The sequence below is a fragment of the Belonocnema kinseyi genome, chromosome 2 (assembly GCF_010883055.1).
Source record: "Belonocnema kinseyi isolate 2016_QV_RU_SX_M_011 chromosome 2, B_treatae_v1, whole genome shotgun sequence".
Classification (NCBI taxonomy): Eukaryota; Metazoa; Arthropoda; class Insecta; order Hymenoptera; family Cynipidae; genus Belonocnema; species Belonocnema kinseyi.
In genome coordinates this window covers 100,154,931-100,167,928 of record NC_046658.1, presented here as the reverse complement: position 1 = coordinate 100,167,928, position 12,998 = coordinate 100,154,931, and the positions used below count along the sequence as shown (strand labels likewise).

General features: G+C 32.9%; 1 long non-coding RNA gene across 1 annotated transcript; it reads right to left on the bottom strand.

The window, feature by feature from the left end:
* Positions 1-7,858: 7,858 nt before the first annotated feature.
* On the bottom strand, positions 7,859-11,563 carry LOC117168083. The gene is made up of 5 exons (XR_004466456.1): positions 11,447-11,563; positions 8,881-9,011; positions 8,444-8,654; positions 8,163-8,362; positions 7,859-7,963 (listed from the first exon to the last, which is right to left on the bottom strand). It is a non-coding gene; the product is annotated as an uncharacterized LOC117168083 (long non-coding RNA).
* Positions 11,564-12,998: the final 1,435 nt, after the last annotated feature.

Sequence of the window (12,998 nt, the reverse complement as noted above, 5' to 3'; positions counted from 1 at the left end):
TGGCAAGATATCTGTACAGTGAGGACCAAGCAATAATACAAATCCCAGAGGATAAAACTTAATTTAGTTAATAACTTGGGGAAAAATTATTTTTTACAGTTACAAAGAAATATCAATTTTATTATTCAATTTAATAGTTTTTGAAAAATAAAAATAATATCTGAATAGACTTATCGTGAAAAATAATTATTTCCCAAGTTATTATAAAAATAAAATTTAATTCTATGTATTTGGTATTATTGTTTGGCCCTCAGCGTGTAGACATCTTGAATATCCCCACCTAATCTGAAATACATAATGGCTCAATTATACAAAGTGCGAACAACGCACCTGGTAAACTTCTATGAACATGGCGTACAATTAACAAAGCTGTCAAAATAAAAAAACAATGTATTTATACTTCGCTATTTGAAATCTTAAATAGTATTTAAGAAGTTGCGAACGCGTAGATTAAGCGTCGAATGACGGTTTTCATTTCGGAGCCCAAGTAGCGAACACGTCGTACACAAAGTAGTAGGTACTTCGTACCCCAAGTGATAGACACTTAGTACCCTAAGTGATTTGGAATCTGTACCCTACATTACGGTGCAGCATTCACACCGCAAGGGTAATTTTTGTTGCAGGTATATAGTGCCCTGATATTGGTGCTTCAATAACACTTTATTTTTTCTGTGAATTCACTTCTTCAGGGCTGACCTGAAACTGAGTTCTGTCAAGCTAGCACCTCCACAAACAAAATTCCCAAATTTCTTTGTATAAGAATTTTGGACTTTTTTTGGGCTGTATTACCGATTTTTTTACTCCACTACTTTTTACAGAAAATCAACCACGTCAGAAGTGGTCATAGTTTGATTTTATTCAATTCCTTCTAATAAGTTCACAAAATATGTGTAATAAGTTGTTGTAATTCCTTCACGCGGAATGTGAATTCTGAAATTTTAATTCTCACCAATTCAACTCTGCTTCTTTAGAGTTAAAATTATTTAAGTTCACACATTTACATTGATTTCTTTGTTGCATTTTTTAGGGCGTTTAAATAAATTATTAAAATATAAATAAATATAAATTTGAATATTTTTCGAATTTATAAGTTATAAAAAGATTTAATAATGAAAAATAGGTTAAATAAATGCTTTCGTTAAATTTTACTAAGTCGATTCAGAGGAATAAGATTTGCACTTTTTCTGTTCCCGTTGAGGGATCTTTAGACGGAGGAAAAATCGCGTATTCATAGGAATACGAATTCTTAATTTTTCTGAATACAACGCTTGTTACCGGGATATATAAGTGGTAGAGAGGGGTTGATTTTAGCGGTTAAGGTTTGGCGCTCAAAAATCGGAGTTGGTATTTTCGAGAAGCCCAAAAATCAGAGACTCCATTGACAATAGAAAAATCTGGAAAATATTGTTTGCTGACAAAGTCATATCTACGTATTAGAGGTGTTGATTTTAGTCGTTAAGGGTTGGCCCCCAAAAATCGGAGTGCGTATTTTTGAGGAGCCCAAAAATCGGAGACTCAATTAATACTGGAAACTTATAAAAAGATGATTTTAAGAAAAAGTCATATCTACGTGGTAGAGAGGGGTCTAAGACCAACCTCTCTCTACTACGTGTTTATAACCTTGTCAAAAAATAATCTGTTTTAGAATTTTCCACTGTCAATGGAGTCTCTGATTTTTGATCTCCTCGAAAACACCTACTCGGATTTTTGGGCTCCAATCCTTAAAATGTAAAATCAACCCTTCTTTACCTCGTTTATATGATTTCGTCAAAAAATAATACAGTAAAACTCTTCAAGAGCCCTCCCTTCTATGGCTCTCCCGAGAATTGACGCCGCGACGCATGTAGGTATACCAGGTGCTGCGTAGGGTGCGCGGGATCTGCGACTGTCACTCAGGCGAGCGGTCAGGCGTGAACAAACAAAATCGGAGCAGGCTATAATAAGTTAGTTGCCACCCACCGTCAATGGAATGTCCGATTTTTGAGCTCCTTGAAAATACTGACTCCGATAATTGGTCTCCAACACTTAACGTTAAAAAACACTCCCTTGTTTTTGAAAATTGGTCAATTTTTATATAATGAAGGTGCTGGCTTGATTCAAGTCAGCCCCTCCACTAGAAATTTGAATTTTCATAACAAGTAGTAGAGCCCAAAAAAAGTCCAAAATTCTGATACAAAGAAATTCGAGAATTGCGTTTGTGGAATTGCTAGCTTAATACACCTCTGAAACTAAAGTATCAGTTTATGTTGTTCTTATGTATACTTTTGGTAGAAAAATAATCTTCATGGTTACAAATGTATCTTTTAGCTTAAAAATTCGACTTTTTGTTAAAAAATTTATCTTCTATGTTGAAAATCCCTCTTTTTCATTGTTTTTTATTTCTATGGTTAAGAACTTAACCATTTTGTTGAAACTAAAATTTAACTGGCTGGCTTAAAATATAATTAATTTTTTTCAATTAATTTCTTTCAAGAAACTAATCTTTATAGTTAAATATTCATATTTTTGGTTGAAGATTTAAATGCTTGTAAAAAATTCACTTTTTTCGAGTTGAGAATTCATTTTTTTACCTTTGAATTTACTTAATATATTTTTTCTTACCAAATTTTTGGTAGAAAAAAATTGTGTTGGTTGGAAATTCACCTTTTTGGTGAAAATTCAGTTTTTTGAACTATTTTCTTATAACATAGATTTTTCTTGTTCTTATAAATTAATTTTTTTAACTGAAATTTGGATCGGTTGAAAATTCCGGTATTTAGTTAAAGATTCAACTTTTTGGTTAAAAAATTAATCTGTTTAATTGAAAATTGATTTTTTCGAACGAAAATTTAAGTACTGTGTTGAAAATTTTCTTTTTTTATCAGAAATTAATGTTTCCAACTAAGAATTTAACTATTTCATTTTTCGTTGAAAATAATTCGTATTTTTGGTACAAAAATAATCTTCATGGTTGCAAATTTATCTTTTTGATTAAACATTCACCTTTTTGTTTAAAATCTGAGTATTCGTCTTTTTAGTGGAAACTGAATCTTCGTGGTTAGAAATTTGCTTTGTTGGGAAAGACGAAAGAGAATTGATTTTTGTTGTTGAAAATTCAACACCTTGGTTGAATTAAAAAAAAAAATTTATCTGGAAATCTAACTGTTCGGTTCAAAATATGGGTATTTTGTTAAAACGTAATTTTCCCCCAAAACTAAGCATTTTGGTTAAACATTCCTCTATTTATTCGAAAATTCAAATATTTGTTAAAAATCCACTTTTTCGGGCTCAGAATTAATTTTTTCAACTTACAATGTAAAATGTAAAAATCATGTATTTTTATGAAAATTATACTTTTGTGGTAGAAAATAATTCTTCTTGGTTTAAAAAATCATCTTTTTGGTTACAAAATCAACTTTTCGCTTACAAATTAATTTACCATATTTTGTTCAAAATACAATAATTTTACTCAAACACATCGAAACTTTAAGTGATTTTAAAGTCATGTGAAAATTAAAACCTTGACAGAAATGACGTTCGAGTAAATAAAATAGTTTTTCTGTCCAAGGATTTTCCTTTTTATGTGGAAGTAATATATATGTTTGTTATTAAACAAATTATATTGAAAAATGCTCAAAATGAGGTGACAAACAAATTCTTGTGGATCCAACGTTATCTCTGTGGAGGCTTTAATAAACAAAATATTTACAAAAAAGTTAGACGAACTTAGTAAAAAGAGCGTTGAATTTCGAATAAAGTTTAATTTTCAATAAAAGCACACGAATTTTGAAAGAAGTAGATCAATTTAAAAATAATCTCTTTGTTGTAAATCAAACTGTTTTGATGAAAATTCCTTTTTTTATTGAGAAATTACTTTGCTAATTGAAAATGTACCTATTCAATTTTTGGTCGACAATAGTTATTTTTAAAGTAAAAGTTTAGATTTTAGTTAAAAATTAATTTAGTTTAGTTGAAAATTCAACGTTTGGTTTGAGAGTTCTTATATTTCGATTTAAAATCTTTCTTTTTGTATAAAATTAACTTTTCTATCAAAAATTCATACTTTTGATTTTATAATTCAACTGTTTTTTTAACGAAAACTCGTCATTCTGTCTTGAAAGCTCAATAATTAAGTAAAAAAATCAACTATTTGGAAGAAAATTCGTTTTTTTTTTCAATAATTTAAAATTAATTTTTTTAGTTAAAAGTTCAATTATTGCATTTTTGGTTAAAAGACTATCTACGTTCGTTGAAAATCTCAATAATACCCGGCTTAACCGTAACATCAAATGCAATTGGACACATTTCAACACATGCTCTGTATATAATTTTTTTTATTTCAAAGTTTGATTTAATACCTAATTTCATAATTAACCTCACAGCCTCGTAGACAATATAGGCAAATGGTTGAACTATAATTCTGGTCTCCACAACCACATAGATGTTTGTGTAAGAGACTGGTTGTCAAAACCCGACTATGTGGTTGCCGTAGGCGTACATTGTGGTTATCACTACCAAAAAACTATAGTTCTCTCTACTAACGTGTGGTTGATATAACTGCACATTAAATGATGTTTTGACGAGTGTGTAGTGGAAGAAAAAATTCTCAGCATTAACGGTATATAAGTTTTTATTTAAATTTGCATGTTACTTACTGTACAAAGTTTACAAATTTCGCCTAAATATTGTTGTCAAATGCTTGCAAACAAAGCAAATATCACCATTCTCGTTTTGCAAAAAAATTTTCAATGTACCCGAACTGAGGCAGCAGCTCGTCTTCCCCATAAAATTTCATAACAACACAAATTCTGTGAATGTATGGCAACGAGATACATGATCAAAGCATTCTTCTACTCCACTATCATCACAGGTTACGAGTCCTTTTTTTATTAATAAACGATAACATAAGCCCAACTGTTCCTTAATGCACAAAGTGCAAGTAATATTTCTCCTACTACTGGTAGCATTAGCCTCAGTTTTTTTGTCCTTATGTTTTGCTTCGAATCTTTTTGAAGCCAGCTTGATAATTGGACCAGATTGCTCGAGAACAGTTCCATAGTGGATAAGATTATAGGCCTTTGTTCGAACTGACAGTAAAGGAAAAACTTACTTAAACATTGTCAGGTATTCAATCACAAGTATTTTTAAAAGAGAACACGATTCCTGTCAACTGTATAACACATAAGTATATCCACTATTTTTCTTAAACTGAGATAAAACTTCCAGGCTTGATCTTCCTGCTGGACCAGATCTCCAACCAACATTGAAAAATCATAAGAAAGTTCATCATTTCACTACCTGACTTTTTCAAATTTTTTAAATGTAATTCTTGTTCCGTAACGAGCGAAATTTTATTTGATATGGCATTGTTGTGAAAATCAAAAGAACTGAGTCTTGAATTTAGGATTTTAAGTTTAGAACTGCATTCTTGTGAATTACTACCTAAACTTTTAAAGCAATTATGGAGAACGTTTTCCATGACATATGGATAATAGCCCTCTGGACCGTCATGCAGCAGGTCTACTAAAAAGTTCTCAGATTTAAAACCCTGAACGTTGTCCCATAGAGATTCTTCTTTTATACCAGTAAGGGAATAATCATTTTTAATACATCATTTGCGTAGCTTTCAGAGCGCATTTTTGTTTTATTAAACATGAATTGTATCTCTTCTTTGGGCATCGTACAAAGCCTGCAGCAACATGTGGCATTAAAACCTTCAAAAAATCCTAATATTGTTTTCAGTTTGAATAATAATTCCTTCTGACTGCAAAAAATTTAATTCGTCTATGATCTTTTGAAGAACTCTGCGATTTTTGAAATCCGTGCGATCAGAGGAGTGGAAAGGAGCACACACGAATATGTTTTCTAATAAAGAACTAACCTCTGAAGGGAAGCATGGAATACTAAAATAAACCCCTCCAATTTTATGAACACCAGCATGAGTTCCTAATGAATTACAGACTTCGAAATCGTCAAAATAAATAAAAATTGGAAATACTATTTTGTCCGGAAAATGTTCCTCATCCTTCTTTTTCCACAACAAACCTTGTACAGTTTCGAAATGCAATCATATACCTGCTCGAGTTCTATCATGTAATTTCTAACTTTGCAGTAGACCCCGGCCGTACTTAAAACCTTCTGCAAAACATCTCTAGTACGAATATAGTGGGTATGAGCAAGAACAATTTTTTGAACAACCGTTCCGTCGCTTTGCACATCATCCATTCGCTGACCAATTACGTAGCCCTGAGTTCGTATGAAGCACCCAGTTTCCTTGAAAGTCTGAACCGAAGGTCTTCAGTACGAAGGGAACAATATGTATCGTTAAAGGTGTTAAAAATTGAGTCTATCTTTCCAAATATCTCTTTCTGCCGCTCTTGCGCAATGCTTCATTTAATTCACTACGAATGGATTTTTTCATCATGTAGCTTATGTCGCTAACAAGATGCTTCGTGTCTTCCAGTATTTCTTGTACATGACTACGAGGGAGCTTTCGATTATCGTATAACTTGGCAAGAAATTGCATAGTCGATTTCTTAACACTGTCGCTTAGACTAACATTTTTATCGCTCGATATATTTTTTGCGGAATGTTCAGAAACACTTTTTTCGCCTGTGTCGTTTTCATTTATAACCTCTACTTCTTTCGGGTGGATAACTAATACATTATTTTTAACACTATCTGTACAATGATATTTTCCTAAGTGCTTCTTAAACATACTCCAATTTGAGAACAATTTAAAGCATGGAGCCTCCTTACATCTAAATGATGATGACTTCTCAACCGTATAAATAAGAGAAAGATGAAGCCACAAGGCCGCGGTCGAAATGAAGGAGCTATCACATTCCGTACAGAGATACATTTTATTGAACTGGGCTTACACGAGATTCCCTAAATTCTCGAAATTTAAATTTTAGATTATACAGCGGAGAGTAAGAGAATTAAGGAGAATTTAAGATTTTCAACATTTTAATTTTTTACCTTTTTAACATTGCAAATGTGAGTTTATAACTAAAATAAACATACTTGCACATAAAAAAATATGAAATAAAACAAACATACTGATTTAATTAGAATTTACCGCTAATGTATCAAAAATAGAGGCACAAATTTTCGATTATTTCACTTCGAACCTATAAGCACTTAAAATTGGACCGCTGATTATATTCTCGGTAATATCCTCATTCGCGTTAATGTTCTTGTAGTAATACAACCGTGACTCAAATCTCGAGTGCATACCTTTAAAACTTGTATCAGTCTCAGTACCTCAGACTGGTTAAAAACTTCCGTATCCCAAATCTCGTCAATGTGGAACGTTTTCGCAAGTACTGCTCACAGTCGCTCACTTTGTGTGGAGTAGTTGCAGTAGAGAGCGTGGTACGTCTTAAAGGCCACTTCCAAGGCACGCAGAGGCGACTCCAAAAGAATTGGTTTTCTGTCAATTACCAGGTAACTGGAGTGTATTGTGGACAAAGTTGGCGCGACAAGTAAAGGAAATGGCTGAATTTTATAGACTCGCTGTAATGCAGTGTTGGTCATGCCATCCAGCTGCTTCTCTAAATCACCAATCACCTGTAAAATAGCGTTTCTAAAACAAAAGTAATAACCAATGTAAAAAAAACCACGAAAAATTAATAACCCTAACCTTAACGTGGACTACAAATTCTTCCTGAATCTCGGGCCATAATGCCCTCCAAGGTTTGTGGTTTTTTTATTTTGACTGCTAAAACTGGGAAGAGCTTGGCGAAAGCAAATAAAAGATCAACATCTGTTGCTGAAAAAATAATAAACATATTAATTATGCATTGATGGAGTAATACGCATGGAAAATAGAAGTTACTTCTATAGCTATCTCAGGTACTATACGTCCACTTTTTATTTTCTGCCTTCTGAACTCTGACCTCAAGTTCTTTGAGAATTCTAACCAGGCAGTCTCCATACGATTTGCTGCATTATTGAATAACATTCCGAAGTCATGCTCCAACTATGAAAAAGACATGCACGAATTAGTAAAACTTAATTTGGATCACGCGAATAAAGGGCTGAACTGCATAAGAATTCAAACCGTGCCGCCACAAATATCAGGCCAAAATTAGTATTGTTGGTGACACTGCTTTCTTTTGAAAGTTACAATACTGCCAAAACTTTTTGTATGTTTTAGTGTGAATAAGTTAAAAGCTTACCAAAAGATGACCTGCAGGCTGACTCAAGGCTAGATATTTGGAAATGTAGGCAGCACATTTTGTGTCTACATCTTCTTGCTGCTTACTCCGCAAATAGTTCATACGGTATGAACATGTCCTTTCCCATTTCTCCTTGATTTTCGACCATGGCTCAACATATGTTTCCAGATACTTCAGATCTCTTTCGAGACTATGGTCGTCTGGAATAAAATTGTAGCAATAATTCGTACATGAATTATATCGCAATGAGAAAATGATAAATATACAAAGAGTATACATACCCGCATTTGGTTTCGGAGGAAGAGATGGAATATCTCCGTTTCTTCCCCAGAGCTCGAGTACCGTGTCCTGTTACCCTAGACGTATTGCTCTCAATTTAACTTTTCTTAGGATTTAATTTAAATTGGCGTACTGGTCGTACAGCTTCCCCGCTTCAGACTTTCCTTTTCCTCTAGTACTTGAAGGGATGTAGTAAGTCGTCTAAAAACGTACCTAAAAAGAATCAAGTATGATCCAAATTTAAAAAAAACACGCAAAGTAAATTCAAACGTCAAGTGATCTTACGGCAAGCTCTGCAGGAAACCCTTCTACAATAGGCCCAGCTATCTCCGAAAATCGAGCACAAGAAATTTTGCAGGGAAAAAATAGGGCGTGAAACATTTTTATAAAATTGTTCAAGATAAAAGTAATTTATAAAAATAATGTAAAAAATGCTTACACTCTGCTCGTATGAGACCCATACTCATATTCTATCACACACTCTGACAAAAGGAGTCTTGTCGAGTTGTCCAACCCAAAAAGTGTGCAGTATTGTATTTCGCTGTTTTTTTGTAGAAATTCACAAATTTTCTGAAATTAACAAACAAATAAGTTCGAGAAGACGACAAGACACGAAAATTTGAATCCTGAAAATCCATAATTTGTATAATTGTATGTCGAAATAAGCTACCGTCGGCTAATTCGACATACATGTATGGCGAAATAGCCGCACCCTATTTAAAAATATTGGCTAATTCCATTCAAAACATTATAATCCGCCGATTCGAAATTAGGTTATTATGTTCAATTGTTTAACCATATAGCACCTTCGTCAAACTTTTATTTATTCTAATTGACAATTTAGCTCAATTTTACATTTTTGTATCACTTTTTGTTCACATTTTTCAGTTATCCAAATAGTCTTTTATTTCTCAAATTATTTTTTCCAATTAAAATTTAACATAATCCTAACAATACGAAATTGGTATAAATAAGTTTTATCTTTCCGAATAACTAACTGTCGTGATCTCCATGTAAGGTAGATGTCCCAGTAATCGGGACGGTTCCATTAATCATGAGTTTTGAGATGTAAACGCCACAAATAAGTATTTCTCACGTAAAAATCGAATCCTACAATACTTTTAAACAAGTTTGGATAGAACTTGTTTTAGAAACGAAATTATGTTTTATATACAAATAGTGAAAATAGGTAAAAAAATCAATTTATATTGCCGGTAGCGATGAAGCCCGAACGTCGAAAATAGCCTAATATTTAGGTTAGGAAAGGCGTTTCCTTGCTTAAGGGTGTTTGCTAAATCCGACTTAAAATTTTTTTCATAGGTACGACACTGACTGATCTCGAGAATTCTGCTATTATGTCAAAATTGTGCGAAAAAAATAAATTTGCAAACCATTCTAACCGTTCAAATGCTGTCATCTGCTACCCGCTGATTTGTATCTTTCGTAAAATTCATATTTGTCGTAAAAATAATCATTTTCTCAGCAAATTTTTTTCTTTTTCAAACATTTTATTGATCCGAGCATCTTGCAAAACCCTGGATATTCAAGAAGTTTTCTTTCTTTCATTCGCAAATCCTTCGAAAATATATATTTTGAGTCAGTGCCGTACCTATGAAAAAAAAATTCAAAGTCGGATGTAACCAACACCCTTAAGCAAGGAAACGCCTTTCATAACCTAAATATTAGGCTACTTTCAACGTTTCGGGATTCATCGCCACCGGTAATATAAATTGATTTTTTTACCCATTTTCACTATTGGTATATAAAAAATAATTTCGTTTCTAAAACAAGCACTATCCAAACTTGCCTCAAAATATTTTAGGATTCAATTTTTATGTGAGAAATTCTTATTTGTGGCGATTACATCTCAAAACTCATAATTGCTGGAACCGTCCCGATTACTAGAACATCTACCTTACATGGAGATCACGACTGTTAGTTATTCGAAAAAATAAAAGTAAAAATACATATTGAGTCAGTGCCGTACCTACGAAAAAACTAATTCAAAGCTGAATTTAACCAACACCCTTGAACATTTAATATCTCAAGAATTTACTTTATCTCGACAATTTTTTTTTTTATATAGAAAAGTAATCGGTTACAATTACAGGGACGTTTCAAAAGCAAAGTTGCTCGAGTAATAGTGACCGGTCCCGAAGATTGGAAAGAATCTGTCAAAATTTTATTTTCATATTTTATTAAAAATAATAATTTAATTAGTTTGTAAAAGGTGTGAAATGAAATCGGAGAACTGACTTGCTACTGTGAGCAGTAATCGTAGTATAAATCGTAATACGTCACACAGTACTTCGTAAACATAAAAGTCACAATAAAACATAAGACAAATAACAATAACAGGCGTTATCTGCAATAAAAAAAAGAAAATGTTTAACGTATGTCGAACGCTTGTTCAACCTCTAGAAATTATATAATTATCTCCGCATCCGATACTGCATTTTTCACAATGTAATGAAATTACGCAAAAATAAGTAAGAAAAAGAGAGAGAGAAAGAGAGAGATAGGACGGTATGGTATGAGTGAGGCAGTGAGACGAAATGAGTACATGAGTGCAATAGAGAGAACAGGAGAAGTTAGTTACAAAAATACAGGTGAAAAAGGCGTAGATTAACAAATTATGCTACTATGGATATCAGATTCCTAACTTAAGTAGTCAAAACCATCGACATGAGAGAGACAGAGCTAGGACGGTATGAGTAAAAGAATGTTATGGAATGAATACATGAGTGAGAGAGAGATTAACGAATGACGCTACTATAAATATAAGGATATTAGAAACCTTACATGACTTTCTTTTTACTATTCCAGTGAAAATATCATTCAAGATTATCAAAAATTTGATATGGTCACCCATTATCTGCAGTTAATTATATATGAAATTTCACAGAAGACCTTTTGCATATACCTTTTGCCATGCACAAACAAAAATAGAACCTCTTAAACCATCCGCTCGATTTTTATTAACGGCTAAAACCTTATTTACGTACCTTTTAAACTTGCCAAAAGATCTTGAAGTACTTTAGACATTGCGCACATTTCTCCTTGATTTTCCATTGTCCAGACACTTCGGATATTCTTATAAATCACCACTTTATCACTTTCACTCACTTTTCAACTATATTCGATGCACATAACAAACAATCTGATGGCGTCGGGCTCCTGATGGTTGACGGTACGTGATGTATTTTGGCGCACGTTTATCTGCGCAACTATGCGCAACCAATAAGAAATGTTTGAGATACACTCAGTGATTGTGGGACATCCACACGTTGGGGTTGTGGCAACCACAAGGATGTAGCTGGAACATTGTGTTTGTGATAAACATGTCAAAAGTTGACCTAACTACACGCAAAAGAAGCGGCATAAAGTACACGTGGATGGGCTACAAATAGCGTGGTTGTGGAAACTACAAGACTGCAACTATAGGCGTGTCGTTATGGCAACTAGGTCATTTTAATCTGACAACTTGAATAAAAGATATCTCAACAAGACTTGTGGACATTGCAACCATATTGCATGCAACTTGATAATTTTAGTTGCTGTAACCACATTAGTTTTCTCCGTGCACGCACAAAATCAGTAGAAACGTAAAATTGGTAAAATTGCTAAAGTTTCAGTCCTAACTACGTCTCACGACCGCAGTATTAAAAAATGTAACTTTTAACGAGAATTCTAACTTTGACCTTGAATTTGACGTTGAACCTTACTTTCAATGTCATTTGAAAGTCATATTCGTTAGGTTGATTAGGCTCAGATTTTGAATATTTATGTTGATTCCGGCTCCAAAAATAGGGGTTCCTATTTGAAAAAAAACAACGCTGACCTAAAAATCACTTTCGAAATGCGGTTTAAGGTCAAATTCAAGGTCACCGTTGGGTTTCTCGTTGAAAGTTACCTAACGTATCACCTTGGTTTTTTCCAATAATTCTGTGTCAAAAAATGTTAAAATTTCATAAATTTTATATATGAGGCACTCAAAATCCCTCAAGCTCATTTCTGGATCTATAATAACTTGTTTGAGAAAGTTGCATGTCCCGCGAATTAACTCGATTATAGAACTTTCAAGTCCAATATAGAAAATTTGAAACAGTAAGAATAATTTAAAACATGAAATTCACCCAGAGCTCCTCAATATTTTGAGTCCTTCGGAAGGATTTGCATCAAGACGAAGGAATACTAAATTTCTGACGCACTTGAATGATAAAAAATATATTTAAAAAAATCAATTCAAGATATTAAATTGTGTTTTAGACGTTACTTGAATTCATTTTTAAAACATAAAAATTTATCCAAATGTCACGTCCCGCGACTTTTATAATAGTAATAACTAATTATACACAAAAGATTATAATTACATAACTTTTATGTTCAATAATAAATCAACAAGTTTAATGATTATATTCAATATCCAATTATTATTGTAAAATAACCTAGTATTGTTAAAATTATTCGTGAAGATCAAATTTGTAAGGAACGTAGCAACAGTGTAAGGTTGACCCAAAACCCTAAGGGACGATCCAACAGCCCGAGAAAAAGTAC